Source organism: Schistocerca nitens, chromosome 8 (genome assembly GCF_023898315.1).
Source record: "Schistocerca nitens isolate TAMUIC-IGC-003100 chromosome 8, iqSchNite1.1, whole genome shotgun sequence".
Lineage (NCBI taxonomy): Eukaryota > Metazoa > Arthropoda > Insecta > Orthoptera > Acrididae > Schistocerca > Schistocerca nitens.
The window spans coordinates 451,156,301-451,184,253 of NC_064621.1; the positions used below are offsets into that span (position 1 = coordinate 451,156,301).

Sequence of the window (27,953 nt, forward strand, 5' to 3'; positions counted from 1 at the left end):
GCGCTTATAAATTTTTCAAAGTGCTTGAAGTATGTCTTGAAGTATGTCTTTCAGATACACTCTTATGACATTGTAAACATATCATACAGTACAACGTTATGTCGGTGCTAAATGTAAGATGAAGATTCTTGCATTTGTAGCGGTATTTGCAGTGACTATGTTATACGATGTATTGTGCAATGTCCTTCAGACATGGATGTATGTCTGAAGGACATAGGACTATACATCGTGTAACACAGGCACTTTAAATGCCATTTCACTCCTAGACAACTCCGTGATAATAATATTGAAACGCTCTCCCCGTGCGGGAATCATAGCAACTATGCAAGTGCAGATCGTATACACCCAGTGATATATGGAGGTTTGGGTCGTCTTGAAGGCGTGCTCAGGTAGCCTACGTGGTTAAGCCGACCCCTTGCTGTGAACTGGAAATCCGGCTTCGAGTCCCAGCCCGGCACAACTCTTCACTGTTATGAATCCATTGTGCAGCTGAAGAGTAACTGTAATTGGAGAATCGGATACATGTAAATCATTTCTGCATTACGTGTATCTATTACGCCAAGTGTCTCAGACATCTTAGCTCACTCTGAGTCCATTTCCATATTCTGTGTTTCCTCAGTGTTTTTCACGACGGAGTGAGGTGTCCGAAGACGGTTAGCCGTGGACTCACGAGTCGGCACCGTCACTGTTATCGGAACCTAATGGGTCTTCCGAGACACGACCAGCGAGCGCGGTTACCTTGCTCGGTGCGATAAGAACGACGAGACCACGTGAATACTGTATCCCAAGAAACGTGTGCTGGATGAGTTTTGTGGCAGCAAGTGAAGAAAGATTTGTTTCCATCTTAAAGTTTGTTTTTCTGTCGCCCTCAGCTGTGCCTAATATTACGTTGTCAGTTATCACTTTGAAGCTCTTTGATTGACACTGAATAAACCGAAGTTTTTTGTGTCATACGCATTTCGCCTTTATTATTTAGAAGGCATCAGCATTGGCCTGAAATATATACTTGTTTGAGTTTATACGATTTTGCTATAAATCGTTCTGGCACATTTTATTTCCTGTGATGTAATAACCATTTAAAATTGCATTTATGAATTAAGACGATACTGCTCTACGGGTGGTCTCTACTGTCTCTGAACTCTCTCTCTTTTTCTCTCTCTCTCTCTCTCTTTCTCTCTCTCTCTCTCTCTCTCACACACACACACACACACACACACACACACACACAAACAAGCAAACATACACACACACACACACACACACACAAACACAAACATGAAAAGCTCGCTTGGAGAACGCTGTCAAAAGGAAAGATTGAAAGTTGACCGAACTTAGGAATATATGTTTTCAGCATTTCGGGAAGACAATATAGATCGAACATCCGTTTCGTCAGTCCGTATTAAGGAAATAGCTGGATTACGAAAGCTGACTTTTCAGATCATGTACTTGGTTGTTCGATACGTGTAACAAAAACATACTTACATTAACGATCCAAAATTCGCCGTATTGCTGTGTGAAATATGCATTTAAGACTAGAAACGCGTCTGATAATGCCCTCCTGACGCTGTGTTATCCATGGAAGAACTGCAGTATTTTCTGTTTACGACAACTGTTGGGTTTAACACGACACAAATTAAGAACAAAAAGCAATCGCAGAACTGTAAATGAAATGTCGAACAACTGTAATAGCGGAAAGAGAACTCATTAATGTATACTTTTTGGTTATTGTTTAGATATTCACTCATTTTACACTGTCTTTTACAACACTCAACATAGCATTCTTAATTGTCCAGAAACTTTTCCATTCAGCTTCCGATATAGAGTACGACATGTCTGTCCCTCCAGAACTCCTGAAACTGAGTGACTTTCGCAGCCGATGTACTTCGTCTCTTAGGCGCGGCAAAGCGACCCGAATGTGTCCGAAGCAGTTTGGTTGCAATATCGTTACTCTTATGTTTCTCCACGCTGGTGAAATTTAATAAACGAAACCCATGAGAGATTGTCATGCTAAAAACTGTCTTAAATACGATGAAAAGTACATGAATAACACCCGAATTTGCCGAACAATCGGAAGCAAGTTCAGTACTACTGGTGGTTCTCCCACGGGACTTGTACATACTGTACCACATGTCGCTTGTACTTCACTCCATTTTTTTACAATATGCTACTTTGCGTGTATCACGCTGCATCAAGGCGAGCTTCTAGCAAAACAAAATACTAGCGGCCACAGCCAGGCATATCACAGATTTAAGGTAATTTATATTATGAATTGTTTATTACATTCCTGTAATCCTTAGTGTACTTGTGCGAGTAAAACTCTGTTATTTGTAAATAACTAGTTTCTGAGAAACATCATTTATGTAAAACATTTGCTTCTGTTTATTTGACTTTATTTTATTTACTTCGACACTGAGAGATACCATGGAAATTCCAGTCACAGTCAAAAGCCGGGATAAAACAGGAGAGTTGAACGTGGGGCTCAAAATTCTACCCCAGTACAAAGAGTTCGTTACGGAACCAAAGGAGAAAGGAAGCCGGACGGATGTAATGGACAAACGGCGGCCTTGGCAACGGAAACGGCATATGAATTGCTATTTAGCGACATGGATTGTGAGGACACTGAAGAAGACTGGACGACTACAGAATCTGAAAACGAAAATGAAGACACATAATGTGACAATGACGGCAACACAAGAGGTGAAATGGAATGTTACCATTTGGGACACTCACATTATCTTACAGCTGTGGAAGCAGAGGATATGGAGGCACAGACCTTCTGGTTGATATTGTTCATAAAGCTGCCATATTGAACTTTAAGCCTGTCAGCGAAAGAACCTTCGTCCTACGAAGGAAAACTCGCTGCTTCAATAAATCCTTCATACGTAAATACTATATGCTCCAAAAGAAGATGCAGAGTCGGTGGAAAAGGTATATTCCATGAGCTACTACAACAGGAAATAGGAAGGGTTGCAAAGCATGATTTTAAGGTCGTTATGTGGAAATTCAGTGCTCAAGTAGGAAGAGAAGATGCATACAGAAAAACAGCTGGTAACGAGAGTCTGCTGAAGCTTCTAATGACAATGGTATCAGACTAACTGATTTTTGCCACGGGCACTAACGTGATTACTAAAAGCACATAGATGAAAAGGAAGGATATAAGGGAAAGTACATGGTGCTCTCAGATGGGATCACAGAAAATCAAACTCATCACTTAGTCATACATAGGAGACATCCTTCAGGTATATTAGATGTGGGGGTTGGGTTGTTTGGGGTAAGAGACCAAACAGCGAGGTTATCGGCCTCACCGGATTAGGGAAGGACATGGAAGGAAGTCGGCCGTGCCCTTGTGAAGGAACCATCCCGGCATTTTCCTGGAGAAATTTAGGGAAATCACGGAAAACCTAAATCAAGATGGCCGGACAGGGGATGAACCGTCGTCCTCCTGAATGCGAGTCCAGTGTTGTAAGCACTCCGCCACCTCGCTCGGTTATTAGAAGTGGATAGCTGTCGTGGTGAAGATGGAGATAGTGGTCACCATTTGGTAAGAATCAAATACAGACAGAGGAGGGTAGCCAATTACAGACAGACCAAGAAATGTATTGTGCTAATGTTTAATAGTGCCAAGTTAAGAAATGATGAAAATACAGTACAAAAGTATTACACTATTTTGACAAATAATCTTAATGAAGCCGAAGATCGGTAGGAGACGGTAATGAAGAAAGATGGGAAACGGTCAAACATACAATACGAGGCTTGGAACTTAAATAGTGGCAACTATTTATTCATAACCGATACAAAAGAATTACATGTTTGTACCTGTTACTGTCCTTCAAAGTAGTCACCAGCGTTGTGTAGAACCCTTTGCAAGCGATGTGAAAGGCGTAGTATAGCGTTTGCAGTGGCTGTTCTGTTGATGGTGCGAATGGAGCGGTCTCTACCTGTCGAATATCTGGAACAGTTCTGAAGCGAATGTCACGAAGTGGTGCCTTCATCTTCGGAATCAAATCAAAGTCACAAGGACTTAAGTCCGGGGAGTATTGTGAATGGTACAGTACTTCCCGGTTCAATCGCTGTGTGAGCTGTATGCGTCCGCGCATTGTCGTGGAAAATGATGGGTGGGTTGCGCAGAAAGAGTCGCCGCTTCTTACGCAAAGCTGGTCGCAGGTGATGCTCCAAAAACGAACAGTAATACTGTGTATTGACGGTCTGCCATGGAGGAATGTAATGCATTAGGTTAACATCATCACAGTGGTACACCTGACACACCATAACTTTGGACGGCCCTATTCGCACCATCAGCAGAACAGAGTCCGTAACTGTATTCTACGCCTTCCACATCACTGGGAGACGGGTTCTACACAACGCTCGTGACTACTTTGAAGGACAGTAACAGGTGCAAAAATGCAATACTTTTGTGTCGGTTGTGAACAAATAGTTGCCACTATTTAAGTTCCAATCCTCGTACATGAGAGCTGAAACTATACCATGTGGAAAGTAGCAGTCGAGAACACAGGTCTGGTTTCATGAAGATTGTAGGAGAAAGATGAAAGGAAAGAATGAGGAAAGAAAACGAATGCTGCTGAGGAGAACAACTACTATAGAACAATACCAGGAGAAGGAAAGCAGATGACGAATATAGGAGGAAAAGGACAGAATTTGAAAAACTGTTGATTGATGGATTAAAAGAAATACAGGCTGCTCAGGGTACAAGGAAATTCAATATGACTGTGAAAGATATAAAGAAAGGATGACAACCCTGACCAGTTTTCTGTAAATATATAAAGGGAAATTTGATTGGTGGAAAAGATCAGATTTTAGACAGATGGGTGGAGTATTTTAATGAACTACTGAACACAGAATCAGAAACCGAAGGTGAGCTTAATGCTTGTATGGTAGAAGAGATGGAGCAGGAAGTCAACAGAGAGGAAGAGTACCAGGAATCAGTCGCGGGACATACACTGGAAGAAGTTAAAGCCAGTATCAAGACTCTTAAAAACCATAATGTGCCGGGAGAAGACAATATTGCCGCAGAAATGATAAAATATGGCGGAGAAATGCTAATAAGGGTTTCGCATGAGATTTTAGTGGAAATATGGCAGTAAGAAAATATGCTAGGGCAGTAGAATTCAGCAATACTCTGCCCTGCACATGAGAAAACATGATAAAGCCTGCTGTGCGAATTATAGAGAAATTGCACTGCTCTGTATGGTATATTAAGTATCAGTGATTGAACAGAAAATACAAGTTACAGTGACAGTAAAGGTGCTGTATTAACCTTTTTGACGATCGACATGATCGACAAATCGACGCGGGTGACAGAAGAACGGTGAAAATGTTCAACGTACAGCGACGAAACCTATTCTATTCGAAAAATAGTTCTTCGAAAGTTGATAACTATGTTCAGTACTAGTCTTTGAGTGACTTAAGAACTGTGGGAATAGACAAATCCGTGTATGAGTCGACTACTACCGCGACTCCATTTCAAACCGGCTGTTCATGTTAAAGAAATATTTATATTTCTTGGTGGATGGTTTTCGACGCTCTTTCTATTAGCGGGATATTGGTGAGCCGTAGCGTTACAACGCACAGTAGGCTCTTCATCAGATGTTCATATTTCGTACCAAGTGCTACTTACCTCTAGCATTGTGGAAATGTCTTGTAACTGTGGTGTCACAGCCAGACACCACACGTGCTAGGTGGTAGCTTAAATCGGCCGCGGTCCTGTAGTACATGTCGGACCCGCGTGTTGCCACTGTGTGATCGCAAACCTAGCGCCACCACAAGGCCGGTCTCGAGAGACTGACTCGAACTCAGCCCAGTTGTACGGACGACAGAGCTAGCGACTAGACGTACTAAGCCTTTCTCTCTCATTAGCCGAGAGGCAGAATAGCCTTCAGCTAAGTTAATGGCTACGAACTAGCAAGGCGCCATTAGCCTTACAGTGATTGTAATTGGAGTCTCACTTGTGTTCACCATAGAGATGTACAAGAAGACATTAAAGATAAGTATATGAGAAGCTCCGTTCTTTTCTTCATAGCATTAATTACGTATCCTGTTCCAGTACTTCACGCCCGTCTGCGTTAGTCTCGCGTGCCCTTTAAGCCACCTCTATCTACAAGGTGTTGGCCCAGCTGCCGACACATCAGTAACACCGGTAACCGAGCTACATGGTGATGTAGTGAGACAATAGACTCGCATTCGGAAAGACAGAGGCTCAAATTCCCGTCCAGATATCCCGATTTTTTTGTGATTACCCTAAATCACTAAAGGTGAGCACTGGCATTGTTCCTATGAAAGTGCACGGCCGATTTTCATCCGCGTTCTCCCCAAATCCCAGCTTGTGCTACGTCTCTCGTCATAGACGGGAGGTTGCAATTTAATCTTCCTTACTTCCTTCTTTAGTCTGTGGCTCCACAGGAACGGCAAAGGAAAAGAGGACACGCACAAGGCACGTTCACGCAGACCACTTTTCTCGGGAACAATTCTTGCCAGGGAGCTACGGACAGTGGAACGTTAGGCTTGCTGTCTTCTGAGGGCTCTCACAAACTTCAAGGCATCAGTTGAGTAAAACTGTTAGCGCGAGAAACGTATTTGTGCTTTTGTACAAGTTGAATAAATTTTGTTACTCAAATATCGAAGCTCCTAGGGAACATACCTTTCAGAATTGAGAATAGATAAATGTATGTTCGTTTACAGAAGATTAATCTTCTTTATAAGGTACGTTAGTATAACTTGAATCCTTAAAGCTACTACTTGTAGTTTCGAAACTAAATCAAATATGGCGATGGGGGACATTTAAGCAGTTCTGTAGAGACACGTTAGGCACTATTTTGCATTGCCTTCCTAACTGATACCTTAGTCAAGGAAACTTTAAGACACCAGTAGTTGGAAATGAAATCTAAAAAAGTGAAGGCATGGCAGAATAAAGGGTAGAAACTGTTATAAAACTATTTGAACCCAATAAATTTCATTCACAAAGATTAATATTATGTGAGCAAGAACTGATAAGGGCAAGAAACTGCTAAAAGCAAGCCGGCCGGAGTGGCCGAGCGGTTCCAGGCGCTACAGTCTGGAACCGCGCGACCGCTACGGTCGCAGGTTCGAATCCTGACTCGGGTATGGATGTGTGTGATGTCCTTACGTTAGTTAGGTTTAAGTAGTTCTAAGTTCTAGGGGACTGATGACCTCAGAAGTTAAGTCCCATAATGCTCATAGCCATTTGAATCATTTGCTACAAGCAAGAACAAGGAAAAATGTGGGTAACCTACCTCTGATGCCATCATTTGGCTTCTACCCAAATCAAGGTTCCGCATGACAACTCTTTACGCTGTCCTGTCTTCTGCCTTCCCCTTCAGGTCCGCCAAACTTCTACTTCCCTTTATGCCGTCTTGCATCTTGTATCTCCTTCTTTCTCTCAATTTCCTCTCACCAACTAGTCCTTCCGAAGCATCCGTTAGCAATCACGGGATTCCTCTCCTGTTGGGCCAGTGGTCGATTTTCTTGCCCGGTCCGGACAGGTACAGAAGGTGCGTATGCTAGTCATTGGAAGCTCCTTTATTAGGCGGGTGATGGAGTCAAAAAAATGGTTCAAATGGCTCTGAGCACTATGGGACTTAAGATCTATGGTCATCAGTCCCCTAGAACTTAGAACTACTTAAACCTAACTAACCTAAGGACAGCACACAACACCCAGCCATCACGAGGCAGAGAAAATCCCTGACCCCGCCGGGAATCGAACCCGGGAACCCGGGCGTGAGAAGCGAGAACGCTACCGCACGACCACGAGATGCGGGCGTGATGGAGTCCCTCAGGGAGATATCAGGCAAGGTGGGAAAAAATACAAGTATGCATTCGGTATGTTTGCCGGGAGGTCTTATCCGTGATGTGGAGGAGGCCCTGCTGGCGGCTATCGTGCGCACTGGGTGCAATCAGCTGCCATGTAGTGGCACATGTCGGCACGAATGATGCCTGCCGCTTGGGTTCTGAGGCCGCTATCTGCCCCTTTCGGCGGTTGGCTGATTTGGTGAAGGCAACTAGCAACGCACCCGGGGTGCAGGATAAGCTGTCTATTTGTAGCATCGTACCCAGGGTTGATCGCGGTCCTCTGGTTTGGAAAAGAGTGGACGGTCTAAACTAGAGACTCAGACAGCTCTGCGACGGTATCGGATGCGAATTTCTCGACCTCCGCTATCTGGTGCACAATTCTACGGTTCCCCTTATTAACACGTCAAGCGTGCACTACACGCTCGAAGCGTCTACTAGGGTAGCGGGGTACGTATGGCTTGCACATGGGGCCTTTTTAGTATATGGAGCAAAGACGAACAAAGACGATCTGCTTGTTAAATCAGCCACAGCGATCGCAGAGAATCTTGATCCTCGCAGATCAGAGATAGAAAAGATTACTACGATTTTAGTAAGCAGCAGGAACATCCAAGGATAGGTCCCAGAACTAGTATCGCTTACTGAAGGTTATAATGCACAGATTGTATTGGGAACAGAAATCTGGTTGAGAGCAGACGTCAATGACAACGAAATCCTAAGTTCAGATTGGAATGTTTATCTTAAGGATAGGTTAGTTGCATGTGGTGGCGACGTGTTTATTGCGTTAAAAAATTCGATAAAATCCAGCGAGATTATCATGGCTTCTGAACATGAATTAATCTGGGTAAAACTGAATATCAAAGAACGGTCAAAAATGGGGTGTTATAGACCACCTGGGTCAGGATCTGTAGTTGTAGAGCGCTTCAGAAAGAACTTGCAGAATATCATTATTAATTTTCCTGATCATGCCGTTATAACAGGAAATGACTTCAACTTGCCAGGTATAGATTGGGAGTGTTTTGTCATCAAAACTGGTGTCAGAGACAGGGAATCGTGTGGCATGGTTCTTGATGTTCTAACGACCCTACCACAACAAAGGTCAAAAATTAATTATGATTGTAGTGTTGCTCACGCTGCTAAATATTGCATTTTCGGGCAACAACAAAGTTATATTATGTGGCAGGTGTCATTAGAGCACAGTTAATAAAGTCATTTCTTGAAATAATGGATAAACTAGGCACTCATCTTTTCCTGTTCCCCACGCTGGTCTCATTGTGAACTCATGGCTCAATCTTCTAAAATCTAGGTATTGATGATTCCAAGCTCGGATGAAAAGAGGCGTAGGTGTTATTCTGCGATATTCAAAAGTTTTATAAATGTGTTTCATAAATCATTCTTGAAGATTAAACTTTTGCAAGTTAGGACAATGGTGATGTAAAAAAGTAATCAGCACTCCGAATTTAAGTTACACTTCTTTTTTATTACTTTTGTTGCAATATCACTTCACAATATAAAACATACTTGAAAGTATCTTCCTCACTGTTAAAGTTCACATTTCATAAACTGACTACAATTTGTGTCTTTTCAACATGACGACCAAGACTTGACTCTCTAATAACCGCTTACCCCGCCAAAAATCAGAGTTACAAGTACGTCAAAGATCATAGTGACAAATGAAAGAATACACATAAGATAATATCATTGCAATATAAACATATCGATGTATCAAAGTACCTCTACATTAATGAAATCAAATCTGAATGTTGTCACAGAAATAAGTTAACTATTTTACAAAAACACAGTAGAATATTGCTGGTATCGAGAGGTTGAGGTGAGGTGCCCTAATGGTTACGTAATTCAAGTACCATTACAATGTTTTGTCCGAAAATTACCTTGTGCGGGTAGTTAGAGAACCAACTCGTGAGGGTAACGTCTTCACCTCTTGGCAGTAAACAGACCTGAACTTATCGAATAAGTTAAAGTAGAAGAAGGTATCAGTGATCATAAGGCTGTGACAGCATCTATGACTACGGATCCTACAACGAATGTTAAGAAAGGTAGGAAGATATATTTTTGCAGCAATGGTGACAGGATACAAATTTCAGAATATGTTAGCAGTCAGCATCAAATACTCGGCGATGAGGACGAAGACGTGGAGAATAAATAGAAAAAAATCAGAGGCATCGTTGAATACACCCTGGACAAGTACGTTCCGAGTAAGATTTTAAGAGATGGGAAAGATCCATCGTGGTTTAATAGTCGTGTTAGAAAAGCGCTACGTAAACAAAGAGCACTTCATCTCAGATTCAAGAGAAGTAAAAACCTAGCTGACAAACAAAAGCTGAACGAAGCGAAAATGATCGTAAGGAGTGCAATGAGAGAAGCGTACAACGATTCTGAAAGTAAGACATTGTCAACCGACCTGAGTAAAAACCCTAAGAGATTTTGGTCGTATGTAAAATCAGTAACTGGTTCAAAATCATCTACTCATTCTCTCAGCGACAACACCGGCACCCAAACGAAAGATAACAGAGAGAAGGCCGAAATACTGAATCCGGTCTTCCGAATTTGTTTCACAGCGGAAGATCGCAACACTGTCCCTCCTTCCATTCGTCGTACAAACATCGAAATGGCTGATATTGAGATAACCGGAACTGAAAAGCAGCTACAATCGCTTATGTAAAGTTTTCTTTTTTTAATTACCGCTACCAGTCACAAACTTTGTCAACTATTGTATTACTTATTTATTTAGCGACATGTTTCGAGGGTTAAACCTCATCTTCAGGCTAAATGGCATTACAAAAACAAGTTTACAATAAGGTCTTACTGATATTACATAGTCTTTTCGTAAATGCTGTGGTCATATTTGTCCTTCTGTCGTGGCAGTTTCGTTGTGATGTGTTGCGGTGTATCCATTTCCGTGGCTCTCTTCGGCACTGTTCACAAATTGTCACTAGTATAGCAGTAACTTGGAAATACGATCAAAAATTGTTATGTTCTGTTTGTGATCGTATTTAAAAGTTACTACCATATTAGTGACAATTTGTGAACAGTGACAAGAGAGCCACGTAAATGGATACACTGCAACACATCACAACGAGACTGTCACACCAGAAGAACAAATATGGCCACAGCATTTACGAAAAGAATATATAATATCAGTATGACCTAATTGTAAAGTATTGTAAAGTTGCTTTTGTAATGCCATTTAGCCTGAGGATGAGGTTTAACCCTCGAAACATGTCGCTAAATAACGAAGTAATACAATAGTTGATTGAATTTGTGACTGCTAGCAGTAATTAAAAAAAAAAATCTTTACATATTTCTTGAGACAGTCATGGCTTCAAATTCTACAATCGCTTGCTAGTTGAAAGGCTTCAGGACCAGATGAGATACCTATAAGATTCTATAAGGACTATGCGAAAGAACTTGCTACCCTTCTATCGTAGAACGCTTGAGCAGCGAACGATATCTAACGAGTGGAAAAAAACCCAGGTCATTTCCGTTTTTAAGAAAGGCAGTAAGGCAGATCCACACAATTATACATGTATATCGGTGACGTCATTCTCTTGTAGAATTATAGAACATGTTTTATGCTCAAGAACTATGACGTTCTTCGAAAATGAATATCTTCTCCCTAAAAATCAACATGGATTCCGCAAACGAAGATCCTGTGAAACTCAGATCGTTCTGTTCCTCCACGAGATCCACAGCACAGTGGACAACGGCGATCAGGTTGAGGCCGTGTTCCTTGATTTAAGTAAGAAATTTGACACCGTCCCGCATTGCCGTTTAATGAAGAAAATACGACCTTACGGTGTATCGGAACAGACCTTCGATTGGATTCAAGACTTTCTTGCAGGCAGAACTCAACATGTCGCTGTTGACCGATCTAAATCGACAGATCTAAAGGTAATACCCGGAATACCACAGGAGGAGTCAGACACACATTACTCTCCCCCACACACATCTTGCGTATTGACCACCAGGAGCTTATCGACAATCATTCTTCCCACGCACTATTCGTGAGTGGAACAGGGCTGGAGGGATCAGATAGTGGTACCGAAAGTACCCTCCGCCACATACCATTAGGTGCCTTGCGGAGTATGATATAGATGAAGCAGTCCCGCCTCAACGAACGTCCTATCCAGTTCTCCTTCCTTTCTCTTATAACCCGCAGCAGTCTGATGAAGAAGATAAAATTGTCTTAGTATTTAATAATCAAAACGATACAAGCAATAAGAAAAATCAAGAGTTTGTCCATTGCCTTAGATGTAAACGTTGGGCTCAAGACAATTATCGTTCCACAGGAGGAACATTTGTATACATAGATAGAAACTCGTACAATGATAATGAATAGGCCTTGTTTTAACATTCAGACTTCTACGTAGGCCATATTATGCTAACAAATGGAAGTTCGACAAATTTTTCTTTACTGCCAGTAAAATTGCTGAGTTTTTTTCATGTTAATTAGTATAAGTAAGACTCTAATTCTGTTCATTGCCAACAAAGCTTAAATTGGATAATTAAGTAGTGTGATTTGGTTAGTCATTATTGCGTTCTGTGACATGCCCCTAGAACTGTAAACCTGCCCCATAGCTAAGGCACGTTTACGCACTTGACTTGCGCCTGTATAAAAATTGCGCTCTTAAATATAATGTTGAGTTAAAAAATACATGCCAAGCTATACTTTAATAACCATGTAATGCCATTAAACAATTTTTAACACGAATGTAAACGAAACCTTTTTAAAAGTTCCGATAAGAAATCCGCGTAAATGTGCCCTGATCACCCCTACTTAAATTCAGTACTCAGCAGCACTGGAGACACACTACTTGACGTCCATGTTCCGCAGAAATCTTACAATGATGCTACCAGAATCGAAGTATTGTGCGTCCACCATGAATAAGATAAATTTACCTTTCTACTCCTTTTTTTACTTGGGTATGTTCTAATTCTTCTTCTGTTCTTCGATACAAAATTTTACTTCTTTATTCCTGAGCTGTTTTTATATTAATGAAGTCTGAGTCTTTGGTTGATACTATTCTCACCATATTGTAATTACAGTTCATTACAGTCTCTCAAGAGACAGAGCCAAAAGTTATTCAGTAAACTAAGTTAGATGAAATATTGACATGTTCGAAGAAAACACGCTCATCATGGTCTACAGTAAGTACCAGGTGGTTATAAGTAATGTGTAGCTACGCACAATGTGGGCTGTAATTAACGTATGGCAGCGGCACTTGCTGTATATGCTAATGCCTACATTCAGAACCGATTTACACTGCAAAGATATTAGGTCTAATTTTTGCTGCCATTTGAAACTCTGGCGCTGTGAATACAAGAAAGACGTGTAATGCATTTGGAATTAGACGTGAGTAGAAAAGGTCTAAGGAGTGAGAAAGGCATAATGTTGGTTTTGTTATTAATCCTTGGGTGTTGTCAATTGACATAGTGTGTCATACCGTCATACATACAGAGCACAGTGCCAGATTTCCACCTGGTGGCCGAAAATGGAACTATTTTTTCCAGTGTAAATCGGTTTGTCACTAACGCAGTAGCATAGCTACTAAGTTTCGGTGCCACGCGATAATTACAGCCCACACTGGACCTCCATGAGTAAGTGTACTTTCATTATATCTAGCCGTTACGTTTGTGGGCCATCTAATGGGAAGTACTCGCGTGTTTTTTCCACTAGCAACTCCCGTGTTGGTCAATCATATAACTTTTCTAGCGACGCTGTCTAGTTAATGGTAGTGCCGCGTGTGGAGGTCAATGTGAAGGAGACCGTTAATTGACTGCAAAAGGGTTCCGGTTGATGTAGATTAGAATTAACTGTCGATCTGCATTTGAACATGAACATTTGCTGTGTCTGAGAGCCATCTCCGTATCTTAATCAGACATAGGTTTGGCATTTGGCTATAGTCACGTTAACGTAGTATAAATTATACATTAACGCAGTTCCGGTAAGCGCCAACAGTAATAAAACTTCATCAGTACATTACCAGCTCATGTGCGTGGCAGCTTGAAGAGACCTACCGAAAAAAACTGCAATATACTGCGGCCACCTCCTGAATGTGGAAGACCTCTCGAAATTAGAATGGCGCAGCGGCTGCCGCTCTTCTGCTACTGTTTCTGCGCTGATATCCTGAGTGGCCATCTTGCTTCCTCGTCACCTGAAAGGGAAGTGTTTCTTATTTGTAGGAGAGAGCCGTAGATGCAACCTCTGAATGCATCATATTTACACATTTCAACGTCTTATAACATTTCTTGGATGGTTTATCTCTTAGAAAGTATTGGTTCCATAAAACGAGCAGTGTCAATAATATATGGTATTTAACCTGTCAGCTTGTAGGCATCTCTTTAAGAATCTGGGATTTCTAATGACACGTATCCCAAACAACGTTGGGTACGATTATGACATTCTGAAACTAATGGAATTGCTGACTCACCTTATCATATTTTCGGTTTATTAAGTATGCTACCCACAGCAGACAGTCTTTGTTCCTTCAGTGCAAATTTTAGAGCAATAGCCTTTTTCTAACTGTATACTGGTATTTCACCGGTCATCTAATGACCAAGTTCTCTAGATAAATCAGCAATTCGAAATTTTCATTCTGATGTTAGGAATTCTCTAACATATCTCCCTCAGTACCTATTAATAAGTCCCTGGTGCTTTACCAACATGATTATCGTGATATTACCACTATTATTTATAGCCTCACTCAGTTTTACGTTGTATTAATATAATGATAGCTGTGTAAGTAAGTAGATACCACTAAATTAAATATGTTCTCCAAGAACACGACAAACTATTCGGCACAAATAGCACGACTGTCTTCTGTTGTTGACAAGAAATGAAAGCAAGCAAATTGTCACATCCTTTGGCAGAACTTTAATTGCAATTGCATCAAAAGCATCGGAGCGTGGAATGTCAGATCCCTTAATCGGGAAGGCAGGTTAGAAAATTTAAAAAGTGAAATGGATAGGTCAAAGTTAGATATAGTGGGAATTAGTGAAGTTCGGTGGCAGGAGGAACAAGACTTTTAGTCAGGTGAACACAGGGTTATAAATACAAAATCAAATAGGGGTAATGCAGGAATAGGTTTAATAATGAATACAAAAAATAGGAGTGCGGGTAAGCTACTACAAGCAGCATAGTGAACGCATTATTGTGGCCATGATAGACACGAAGCCCATGCCTGCTACAGTAGTACAAGTTTACATTCCAACTAGCTCTGCAGATGATAAAGAAATTGATGAAATGTATGATCAGATAAAAGAAATTATTCAGGTAGTGAAGGGAGACCAAAATTTAATAGTCATGGGCGACTGGAATTCGACAGTAGGAAAAGGAAGAGAAGGAAACGTAGGTGAATATGGATTGGGGCTAAGAAATTCCAGAGGGAGCCGCCTGGTAGAATTTTGCACAGAGAATAATTTAATAATAGCTAACACTTGGTTCAAGAATTATGAAAGAAGGTTGTATACATGGAAGAACCCTGGAGATACTAGAAGGTTTCAGATAGATTATATAATGGTAAGACAGAGATTTAGGAACCAGGTTTTAAATCGTAAGACATTTCCAGGGGCAGATGTGGACTCTGACCACAATCTATTGGTTATGAACTGTAGATTAAAACTGAAGAAACTGCAAAAAGGTGGGAATTTGAGGAGATGGGACTGGATAAACTGAAAGAACCAGATGTTATAGGGAGATTAGGGAGAGCATTAGGGAACGATTGACAGGAATGGAGGAAAGAAATACAGTAGAAGAAGAATGGGTAGCTCTGAGGGATGAAGTAGTGAAGGCAGCAGAGGATCAAGTAAGTAAAAAAACGAGGGCAAGTAGAAATCATAGGGTAACAGAAGAAATATTGAATTTAATTGATGAAAGGAGAAAATATAAAAACGCAGTAAATGAAGTAGGCAAACAGGAGTACAAACGTCTCAAAAATGAGATCGGCAGGAAGTGCGAAATGGCTAAGCAGGGATGGCTAGAGGACAAATGTAAGGATGTAGAGACTTATCTCATGAGGGGCAAAATAGATACTGTCTACAGGAAAATTAAAGAGACCTTTGGAGAAGAGATAGCCACTTGTATGAATATCAAGAGCTCAGATGAAAAAACAGTTCTAAGCAAAGAAGGGAAAGCAGATAGGTGGAAGGAGTGTGCAGAGGGCTATGTACTTGAAGACAATATTATGGAAATGGAACAGGATGTAATTGAAGATGAAATGGGAGATACGATACTGCGGGAAGAGTTCGACAGAGCACTGAAAGACCTGTCCCTGGGAGTAGACAACATTCCACTGGAACTACTGACGGCCTTGGGAGAGCCAGTCCTGACAAAACTCTGCCATCTGGTGAGCTAGATGTATGAGACAGGCGAAATACCCTCAGACGTCAAGAACAATACGATAATTCGAATCCCAAAGAAAGCAGGTGCTGACAGATGTGAAATTTACCGAACTATCAGTTTAATAAGTCACAGCTGCAAAATACTAACGAGAATTCTTTACAGACGAATGGAAAAACTGGTAGAAGCTGACCTCTGGGAAGATCAGTTCGGATTCCATAGAAATGTTGGAACACGTGAGTTAATACTGACCCTACGACATATCTTAGAAAATAGATTAAGGAAAGGCAAACCTACGTTTCAATCATTTGTAGACTTAGAGAAAGCTTTTGACAGTATTGACTGGAATACTCTGCTTAAAATTCTAAAGGTGGCAGGGGTAAAATACAGGGAGCGAAAGGTTATTTACGATTTCTACAGAGAGCAGATGGCAGTTATAAGAGTCGAGGGGCATGAAAGGGAAGCAGCGGTTGGGAAGGGAGTGAGACAGGGTTGTAGCCTCTCCCCGATGCTATTCAGTGTTTGTATTGAGCAAGCAGTAAAGGAAACAAAAGAAAAATTCTGAGTAGGTTTTAAAATCCATGGAGAAGAAATAAAAACTTTGAGGTTCGACGATGACATTGTAATTGTGTCAGAGACAGCAAAGGACTTGGAAGAGCAGTTGAACGGAATGGATAGTGTCTTGAAAGGAGCATATAAGATGAACATCAACTGAAGCAAAACGAGGATAGTGGAATGTAGTCGAATTTAGTCGGGTGATGCTGAGGGAATTAGATTAGGAAAAGAGACACTTAAAGTAGTAAAGGAGTTTTGCTATTGGGGGAGCAAAATAACTGATGATGGTCGAAGTAGAGAGGATATAAAATGTACACTGGCAATGGCAAGGAAAGCGTTTCTGCAGAAGAGAAATTTGTTAACATCGAGTATAGCTTTAAGTGTCAGAAAGTCGTTTCTGGAAGTATTTGTATGGAGTGTAGCCATGTATGGAAGAGATACATGGGCGATAAATAGTTTGGACAAGACGAGTAGAAGCTTTCGAAATGTGGTGCTACAGAAGAATGCTGAAGATTAGATGGGTAGATCACATAACTAATGAGGAGGTATTGAATAGAATTGGGGAGAAGAGAAGTTTGTGGCACAACTTGACTAGAAGAAGGGACCGGTTGGTAGTGCATGTTCTGAGGCATCAAGGGATCAAAAATTTAGCATTGGAGGGCAGCGTGGAGGGTAAAAATCGTAGAGGGAGACCAAGAGATGAATACACTAAGCAGATTCATAAGGATGTAGGTTGTAGTAAGTGCTGGGAGATGATGAAGCATGCACGGGATAGAGTAGCACGGAGAGCTGCATCAAACGAGTCTCAGGACTGAAGACCACATCAGCAAAATCAACAACGAGTAAGTCCAGTTGTTCAGAATATTAGATGTTATCTGCTTGTTGTAATAAAATAAGTCCTAAATTGTGCCCTATTGGATTGCATGCCATTCTGGTTTCAACTTGTGGTTGGATAATCTTTAAATAAAAGCTCGTGTACCACTAAGAAGTGTACATGCTCATATGATTTACTTTCTACCTGTCTTACAACACATATTTGTACTTTACTGGTGCTCAGCTTCCCTCATAGCGCCACGCACTGCACAGGTTTTGCTGGTGCAGTCCCCAATACCTTACCATATTTTTACCTATGTGTGCCAGTACATGCATTATTGACAAAAATATTTCAACTTAGTTATAATTACAGACAGTAATTAAGACAATATCTAAATGCACTAAGGGGTCCATAATAAAACCAATTTAAAATTTTTGTAGTGAAAATCAAAAAGTTTGCATTTTTTCATATAAAAACTCTTGTCGTAAGTGTCTGTGGTAGTTAAATTTATTAAGTCTTAAATATGGATATAATTACTTATGCTTACTTTTTTCTGAGATTTGTATATGAACTCATTGTCATATCATGTCATTTTATGTTTCAATTCTACTTTTAATCATAAAATAAAAACTTCAGAAGGTAGCATGTATTCATCTGAGAAACAATCACTGGTTTTACAAAAATGGGTAAAGATACAATTAATTCACTTTCCGTCTAATACAATGAATACATACATAGTTGTATCGTGCAGTATTCTAAATTAGATTCTGTCTATTGCGTTACAAGTTATATGTCTAGGTCCTGCTGACTCTTCACAGTACATTTTTGGACAACGTGGGTGTCCGATATTACCATAGGGATGATGTGTACATACTTCCGTTTCCATATGGTTTTTATATCGATTTCCCAGTCCCTATATTTGGCCATCTAGTGTTTGCAGGTGTTTGCAGATTATGGACATTGATGTTTGCAAAGAAGTTAGCTTGCGCAGCTTTATTAATCAATCTCCAGTAATCGGCTATTTTATCGATTATTATTGTGCCATGCTACTATATTTTCAAATTTTAATTTTGTACAGCACTGTGAGGATCATATCTGATACACAGAGGAAGTCTTTGTTTACTGCATTGACGACCTTAGCATACATTTTCAAATATCCAATGGGAGAGAAGGTCATAAGTGATATAGTTTCCTTTTTACCCACAAACGTCTTTCCGCCATGGTATATACCGTGCTGTTTCAGGATATACTGCCGGTAGTTCCTCGTCGCAAGGATCTGGCATAATAATAATAATTATAATAATAATAATAATAGTACCACACTCTATGTGACTTCATCTGTTGACACTTCTGTAAAATCTCGTTTGCATGTAGGTGAACAATAAATGTGACAGGCTACAGACTTCTCATAATCGTTGATTGACTACTGGGGCTTCCCTAAAGAAAATTATTTAGGACAAATGTCAGGTTACAAGATAAAAAAATCTATATTCCACGTTTTTGAAACTGTCATAGGTTCTCAAAATATATTTCTATATGTAGAAAGAAAATATTCTCGATCTTGAAGGCGAAACGATAAAAGTCTGGCAGGTATCAAACAAAATTTACAAGGCTAAGCTGAAATCACTTTTTCCAGGTGCCTTATACCATTTAATATATCAATCTTTTGTGGTAATTTGGTAGCATGTGTTGTTTGAAAGTCAAAAGTGTTCTCTCTAGTTATTAAATTCACTGGCAATGTGGGTTGTGCCAGCCACTAATACTCTTATATTAATTCTTACAAACTTTAACTCAGAGAACTATGTATTAAAGTATAAGTATATATAATTATTGATTAATGGGTCTGTCTTTATCAAACATAAAGTCGTCTTGCGTGCTAGATCGCACAGGCGACACAGAGGTTTGAAAAAGCGGTATAAAAAAAATACTACTTGGAGTAGGATATCACCTGTACTGCAACTACCAGGCTGTAACATAAGTGCCCATATTTGGTAATAATAAACTCAATGCACCCACTGACGGTAATAAAACTTCATCGAAACGTTTTGAGCGTAAAAACAAGAACAATTTATGTCTGATCAAGATAGAATCCAGTCTTCACTGAGGTGACAAAGGTCATGGGACAACGATATACATATTTACAGATGGTAGTGGTATCGATACACAAGGTATAAAAGCGCAGTGCATTGGCAGAGCTGTCTTTTGTACTCGGGTGATTCATATAAGAAGGCTTCCGACAAGATTAATGCCGCACCACAGGAATTAACAGACTTTGAAATCGGAACGGTAGTTGGAGCTGGACGCATGGCCGATTCCACTTTGCAAATCCTTAGGAAATTCAGTATTCCGAGGTCCACAACATCAATAATGTGCAAAGAATACCAAATTTCAAGTATTATCTCTAATCACGCACAATGCAATTGCCGACGGCCTTCAGCTAACGAGAGGGAGCGGCCACGTTTGTGTAGAATTGTCAGTGCTAAAATACAACCAACACTGTTTGAAATAACGTAGAATTCAATGGGAGACTACGACGAAGTCTCTGTTAGGACAATGCAGGGAAATCTGGCGTTAATGGGCTATGGTAGCAAACGACGGACGCCAGTGCCTTTGCTAAGAGCACGATATTGACTGCAGCGCCTCTCCTGGGCTCCGTACCACATCAGATGGAAACTAGACAACAGTTCAATCTCAGCCTGGTCAGATGAGTCCCGATTTCGGTTGACAGAGCTGACAGTAGTGATCGAGTGTGGCGCAGACCCCACGAAGCCGTGGAGTGCAGTTCTCAATTCATGTGCAAACTGATGGTGACTCCGTAATGGTGTAGACTGTGTTTACATGGAATGGACTGGGTCATCTGATCCAACTGAACCGATGTTCGGCTACTTGGAGACCATTTCGGGCATTCAACGACTTCATGTTCCGAAACAGAGTGCAATTTTTATAGATCACAATGCGCCATGTCACCGGGCCACAATTGATGGCAACTGGGTTGAAGAATATTGTGGACAATTCGAGCGAATGATTTGGCCATCCAGATCGCCCGACGTTTATGGAACATAAAAGAGAAGTCTACTCTACCACATAATCCTGCACTGGAAACATTTTTCCCATTATGGGCCGGCCTATGTGGCCGAGGGGTTCTAGGTGCTTCAGTCTGGAAGCGCGCGACCGCTACAGTCGCAGGTTCGAATCCTGCCTCGGGCATGGATGTCTGTGATGTCGTTAGGTTAGTTATCTTTAAGTAGTTATAAGTTCTAGGGGACTGATGACCTCAGATGTTAAGTCCCTTAGCGATCAGAGCCATTTGAACCATTTTTTTGAACCCAATTGTGGGCAGCTAAAGAGGCAGCATGGCTCAATATTCCCGCAGGGGACTTCCAACGACTTGTTGAGTCCATGCCACACTTGGCTGGGGAAGCGGAGGCTCGACATGATATTAGATGTTGCCCCATGATTTTTGCCACATCAGTGTACACTGTCTGACAAAAAAGTGATCCTCCCAGAAGGCATAGTCGGCGTGTATGTGAAAGATTAGAGTAGGAATTCTGTGTGACAAATAGAACAACCACCAGAATGCATTAGCGTTCTTCGTGTTTAGTGTTGTTACCAAATGAAGGAGGAAAGATAAAGTGCGTGAACAGCGTCAGATGTTGGAGGATCACTGTCAACACGCTCGGCGCCTCCGCCCCGCCAGGCGTGGAAACTCGGGAAGCGGTAGATGATCGATGCCACGTCTACCTTATTCTGATTATTGGCAGTGTGTAGTCTCTGTTTTGTTTACTGTGCGGGTTTGCATTTGCCTCAGACCGCGTCCGGGCACTCTGCAGTGAGTCTTGGTTGAGATGTAGCAGTCGGTTATCTTTGTAGCGTTCTGTGGTGAAACGTGTGCACGTAAGTGCATTTGCTTTCAATTTATAGTTCTTGATCTATAAAATAATTATATTTACCGTGATTACACACAAATTTTATTTTTATAGCGATGGCTCGAAACAGACGTGGGCGTAAGAGGATATTATTTCCTGTTCACCGTAAATTTGTAACAAATATAGATTAAAATGCATACCCTTCGTATTTCGTTTCACCTTTTATTATCGCTGTTCGCCATATGTTTTGCATAAATATCGTATATTGGATATCATAATTTTGTTACAGAATTTTCCACTTCATGTCTCACAATTATCATTTTTTTTCAGTTGAATGCGAGGATAAAATTTCTTCTTATAATTTACCATTTTCTTCACATTCTACAGGCTCGACCGAAAATGAAGGTAAAATTGGCATCTTGGGCTACCTCTTGTCCAACGCTGACTACAGAGTGTTGCCACTGACTGAGAATATCGGGCTCGACAGCAAACAAAAGATGGCGCCGATAGTCAGAACGCGTAAGGCATCGTGTCGGACACATTCCGTTTCCCGAGCTACCATGCCAGGCAGGGCGGGTCACCGAAACTTTTAATGAAATAGAAATGCCGTGTACTCATGTGAGACGTTAATATCACCATCTAAGAGAGTTTTAAACAAGCCTCATGTCTGTCTCCATTTGCCTGGTAGGCCGAATTGTTCAATATACAGATTTGGGGTGCATTCGCATGTGACATTGGACCGAAGCTGGATTCCACTAGAACGTGATGGAGACCAAACTTATCGCCTAGGTTACAGGTGACTACGTCTGCCCGCCGTAAGGATGAATCGCTGTTTTGTGCACCGAGCACCTCGTAACCTCTTCACATGTGCTCCTACAACCCAAGAACAAGTATTGGATTCCCTGCAAAATTCTGTGCGATCGTGCACTATTGGACGAAAACTAGCGGCAGCTGGAGTGTGGAATTATGGTCCATGCGTAGGCTGCTGTTTACATCAAAACGCAAACGGCTGCGTTTGGAGTGGTGTCGTGAAAGAGAACCGTGGGCAGCTGATGAACGGCATCACATAGTGTTCACCTATGATTCGTGTTTCTGCATTCCATTCCATTTGATGAACGTCGCCCTCCAATATGGCGGCGACAGGAGGAGGGGTGCGATTATTGCAAGGTTTTGGATAGGCACAATGGCGTAAGTCTCTGAGCCATCGTGCGTGACCTCAGCTCGCGGCTGATGGTGAGCGAGGGACCTCTGACGGAACAGTGGTATGTCATGGACATCCTGTGTCCTCAAGTGTTGTGTTCTCACATGTTATCTCTCATGTTACAGTAACGAGGTGCCGTTTTCCAACAGCCCAAAGCTCGTATATACATGACACGTGTCTCTAAGCAATGTGAGTTTGCTTTTGTACTCCCATAGCCGCAAGATCCCAAGATTTGTCTTGGATAGGAACTTGTGTGAACAGTTCAGGCGTTAAATCCGTCCCACTGACAGTATTCAGGATATCAAGGACCAGCTGCTACAGTTGATGGCTAGCTTGCCTGAGCAGAGAATAAAATGACTTTATGATACCCTTTTCCTTCTCAAATGGTTCAAAATGGTTCAAATGGCTCTGAGCACTATGGGACTTAACGTCTGAGGTTATCAGTCCCCTAGAACTTAGAACTACTTAAACCTAACTAACCTAAGGACATCACACACATCCATGCCCGAGGCAGGATGCGAACCTGCGACCGTAGTGGTCGCGCGTTTCCAGACTGTAGCGCCTAGAACCGATCGGCCACCCCGGCCGGACTTCTCAAATAAATAAGGGCATGCATCGAGGATAGAGAGGATCAACGTCATACTGATAAATGCACTCGCACTGCCAACTCCTTTCAAAATTTTGCTCGATCTTGTAATTGTTGCAACAGCAGCACATACCCTCTCAATTGGTGAAGTTTCGTTTCGTTTCCCTTCAGTGTGCTTAAATTTTTTTTGTTTGTGTATTTGGAAGCATATACAGAAACAAAGTGAGCTTCTGGCACACCGTGAAAATTGCAGGTGGTCTCATGTAGCTACACATAAAAACAAATTATCAACTGGTAGTGTGGAAACTGACTCGCTGTATCTTATTTCGATATAAATACTAGAACTGATCAATAGGATGGCTACGTGAAATAAAGATTTAAGTGATTGTAAACGTCGACGTTGGCAATGATGGCACTGATCATAAATCAGTATTGAACGTGATAACGAAATAAATTTGCCTTCAGCATTTGTTCACAAACACTACAAATGAGTGTGTGTATAATAGGGAACTTGAGATGAATGCCAGTAACAGGATAATGAAATTATCAGACATGAAAATATGAACAGTGCCTAACCAAAACGCACACAACGCATGCAGATAATACACATTCACACATACACACAAAAGTAATGACATTAAACTGAAACCCACCACGCTTTTATTTTTTTGCGTTACTGTCTCCTAAACAGCCTTGGCAGCAGAAAGGAAGTGTTGGAATGTTTATTCTTCAGGGCGGCACCAGGGAACAAGTGAGTTACCAGGATTTAGTCTAAGAAACCTGACGTCCACTATGTGTCACTTTAGAATGAGCGATCTAGCCAGGAAATGACTCAGTGTTCGGTCCGAATGAGGAAACATATGAAATGTTTCAACGTCTCGTCGAAATCATGGATTTTGTTCTTCTTGGCCACTAGAAATATTTGAGCGGAGAACTTACCTGGATAACCATTACATCAAGATGTGTAGCGGCAGTCCACCTCACGACTCGGAAAGTATTTTAATGAAATTCACGAGGTAGCGGTACCCTCGCCGAGAACTGACATTCCAGGAGTTCCGGTTAGTTTCGCCTAGTCTCTACATTAGGTACTGAAGCCACCATAAGTTAAACGTTGACAGCGTTTGAGATGGGAAGTTTATTAACCTTTATCTGCCTGTGTTTACCCATTTACTTATTGCTTCTTTGCCGGCCGCGGTGGCCGTGCGGTTCTGGCGCTGCAGTCCGGAACCGCGGGGCTGCTACGGCTTCAGGTTCGAATCCTGCCTCGGGCATGGGTGTGTGTGATGTCCTTAGGTTCGTTAGGTTTAAGTAGTTCTAAGTTCTAGGGGACTTATGACCTAAGATGTTGAGTCCCATAGTGCTCAGAGCCATTTGAACCATTTTATTGCTTCTTTGTGTCAAGCATAAATTTTACATCTTATTTATAAGCCTATTTCTGCCCATACATATGACATTAATTTGTTGGCGTATTATGTTACGTAGTAGACTTGTTTATAAAAATGTTTCTGGTATGGAAGTTTGTATAATGTAATAAATTTCAGTACATACTTTTCACGTACTTCTCCCAGTTAGGTGGTAAATACAATCCGTGTCTAAGCAAAACAGGATTATGAAGTCAGCTGGGGCTAGGGTGAGTTATTGCGAAGGAACCGTGAAATGCAGAAAAGTGAGAACATGTAGGAGCAATAATTTTTTTTGTATCGGTCGTACACAGTCTGTGTCAAATCTTTTGGGTCAAACTGAAACAGCTGATAGTGGTTCCACAACCGATTATATTGAGATAGGGAACAAATGGTAGGAATTGCATGTTTATTGTGTAATGGACACACACAGCGTCCACCTCATAGCAAACCCACAGCTCACAGAAACTGTAGAAAACGACGACCGACGGTCTCAGAGCATGAATTGCAACGGCGCATACAGTTCTGCCGCACTCTCATTAAGATCCTGGGTGTCTGTTGTGCACTGGAACAGGTAGCGGGTGATAAACAGGGTACATCCCCGATCCAAAACAGACCTACTGTACACAGCTTAGCTCAGAACACGAGTGTCATGTGACGACCGAGTGCGTCGCACCGGCACATTAACCTGTGCCGCACAAACACTATCATCCCTGGTGTTAGTTGTCCATTGCATTAGACAGCTTCTGATGTGTCCGTTGTGAAGTCAGAGATCGAATGTTACGCGTCACGAGAGTGGGCAGACATGCATTTAATGTACGGTGCAGCGGGATGTGCCCGTAACACAGCACGAATTTACACGGCACACCAAAAGGTGTCATCCTAATTGCAAGAAGTATATTTCCGTGGAAATCAGCCTACAAGAGACGGGGATGTTCACGCTACAGACAGCCGTCCCAGGTTCTCGCCAAACACATGTCTGAACTCCAGACTTTAAAGATGTGGGGTTGGATCGTGTGGCCGAGCACCCAACAATAAGCACCCATCAATTTCGCTTTGAAACGCACACTCCGAAGGATACAGTGTTGAGACTAGAGAGTACTGGTGGTACAAATATTACACCCCTATCATAAAGAACGTTTGGAAGCACTGGGACCGACAGGTTTTGAGCCCCTCCTTCACTTTATTCAACGGACTACCCACTGCAGCGCCTTATTTCCGTACTTCGTACAGCTTGTATGCTCACCGATGAGGCCTGATTAGCCCGTTATGATGTTTCTGACAGCCGCAACAGTGATGTCTGGAGTTAGGACATTCCCCACGACGCCCACATCGGTGTCAACTTACGGGGAGGGGGACAGGGGGGCTTGTCCCAGGTTGTTTGCTGCCACCATGCTTAAACTGTACACGTTACCTGTGGTTCCGGTAAAATGTACTGCCACAGTTCTTGGAATGTGTACCCCTTGTTGTCCGCGAAACCATATGGTCTCGACATGATGGTGCACCAGCCCGCTCCAATGTAATGTCCACGAGCACCTCAACAACCCTCATCGTTGGATTGGAAAGGGAGGTCCTGTCGCATGGCCACTGCAATCGCAGAATCTCAAACCTCTGGACTTTTCCCTCAGTGGTTACGTCAAGACGTTGGTGTATGAAATCCCCGTAGAAACGGATGAAGATCTGCTTTCTGGGGTCGAAGCTGTTAGTCTCCTGCTACAACGGACACCAAGGATCTATGAGAGAATGCGGCATACGCCATTGCCACCCATGCGTTGAGACTGGCAGTAGTCACTTTGAACAATCACTATGAGCGTCACTGTTACGCGATGTACGCGGTGTACGGTCATAACATATTAAACATGGATTTCCGACCATTGGTTGCCTATCCCAATATAATTGGTTGTGCACCCAATATAACCTGTTTCAGATTGACCGAAAGGGTTAAAGACAACCTATAATTTATAGCGGACTTTGTGCAGGAGTCGCCGTTTGTGGTAATGTACAGGGAGTGACTACAACGAGAAAAGAGCTCAGATCATGCAACATCTCACCGCTGCATCTGGTGATGTCTGCAGGTTAATAAAAAAAACATCGTCGGTCACTGAATCAAGATAAAAATAAAAACATTGTGGATGAGGAGAAAACTGTCACAGTACAATCTCAAATACTGCTGTTAATTATCATAGTGAGAGTAACTATTTAAACTGTTAGAAATTCAGGGTTAACTTCTCGCTGTAGGAAACGTTTTAATTTAATAGGCTAAATTAGAATGAGAGTTTATAACGTAGGAGGGCACTGCAGTTATAATTAGCGCAAAATGTTTAGTGTGATACGGCGAGGACAGAAAACTTTCTCTCGTGCAAAACATTGTTGACCCATTATGGAAGGGGGTAAAAAGGTCCTACACTGAATGCGCCGCAATATAAAAATTCTCTTATTTACAGAATCTGCAACATAACGCTTACTCCGGATATCGCAGTGTTAACTGCCAGTTTGTGCGTAAGGCACAATTGCCATATGATCAAATTTTACGAAAAGTTTACCCAGTGTACTTGTGATGTATTTGTATGAATGAATAAAAATGTGTGTGTATATGGTTTACGTAGATTAAAGGGAGCTTACTAAAGAAGCAGTTCATTTGAGCATAACAGTTTACTAAAGGGATGTCAGTAGCCATTTTATCGAAGGGTAAAGCGTTAGCGCTTAAATTCAGAGTAGAAATAGTGGCATAGATTTAGCAGTTACAGTGACAAGAAGGTACAGCAGAGAGATTAAATATACACATTTTAAGTTCTAGCTGTAGACGAACTTAAAAAAAAGAAGCTGCCCAGTGATTCAAAGTGTACGCCGTCTGGAACGTCACATCTCCTGTGCAGAGCTTCTTACATTGAATGAGCTCTGAAGGGACCTGCGGCCGTTCGTGTTCAACAGGCCGCAATTAATGTGTAACCCTACAGTTCCTGAGCTATGCACTCACTGATTGCATCTCAACTTATGATAGTGTCGTCAGTATCTCAGTCTCACCATAATAGTTGGCAAAACTGGAAAACGTTGGAAGACCTTCACACTGTCTTACAAAGTGCATCCGCCCTAACTACCCCAAGTCGCGTAGTATACCAACTCATTCATTGCCAGGACCTCCTTCCATGCTTCAAACACTTTGGGATTCATTACATTAGCCGGTTGGACACAGGGTATATTGAAGTGTCTTCCTTATTGAACATGATAATTTTCATACACCACAAGCGTCCCCATATAATCCACGATTACATTACGACTGTGTGTAAAATCATTTAAGTAATTTCAAAAATCTTAGAAAATTCTTCATCAAAGCATATTTTAAAATTTAAA

General features: G+C 41.6%; 1 long non-coding RNA gene across 1 annotated transcript in view; it reads right to left on the minus strand.

The window, feature by feature from the left end:
• LOC126199204 (uncharacterized) overlaps positions 1 to 27,953 on the minus strand; it is a 172,135-nt gene that overhangs the window by 53,558 nt on the left and 90,624 nt on the right. The window contains exon 3 of the long non-coding RNA XR_007540129.1: positions 13,861 to 13,997. This is a non-coding gene — a long non-coding RNA (uncharacterized LOC126199204). The remainder of the gene's footprint in view (positions 1 to 13,860; positions 13,998 to 27,953) is intronic.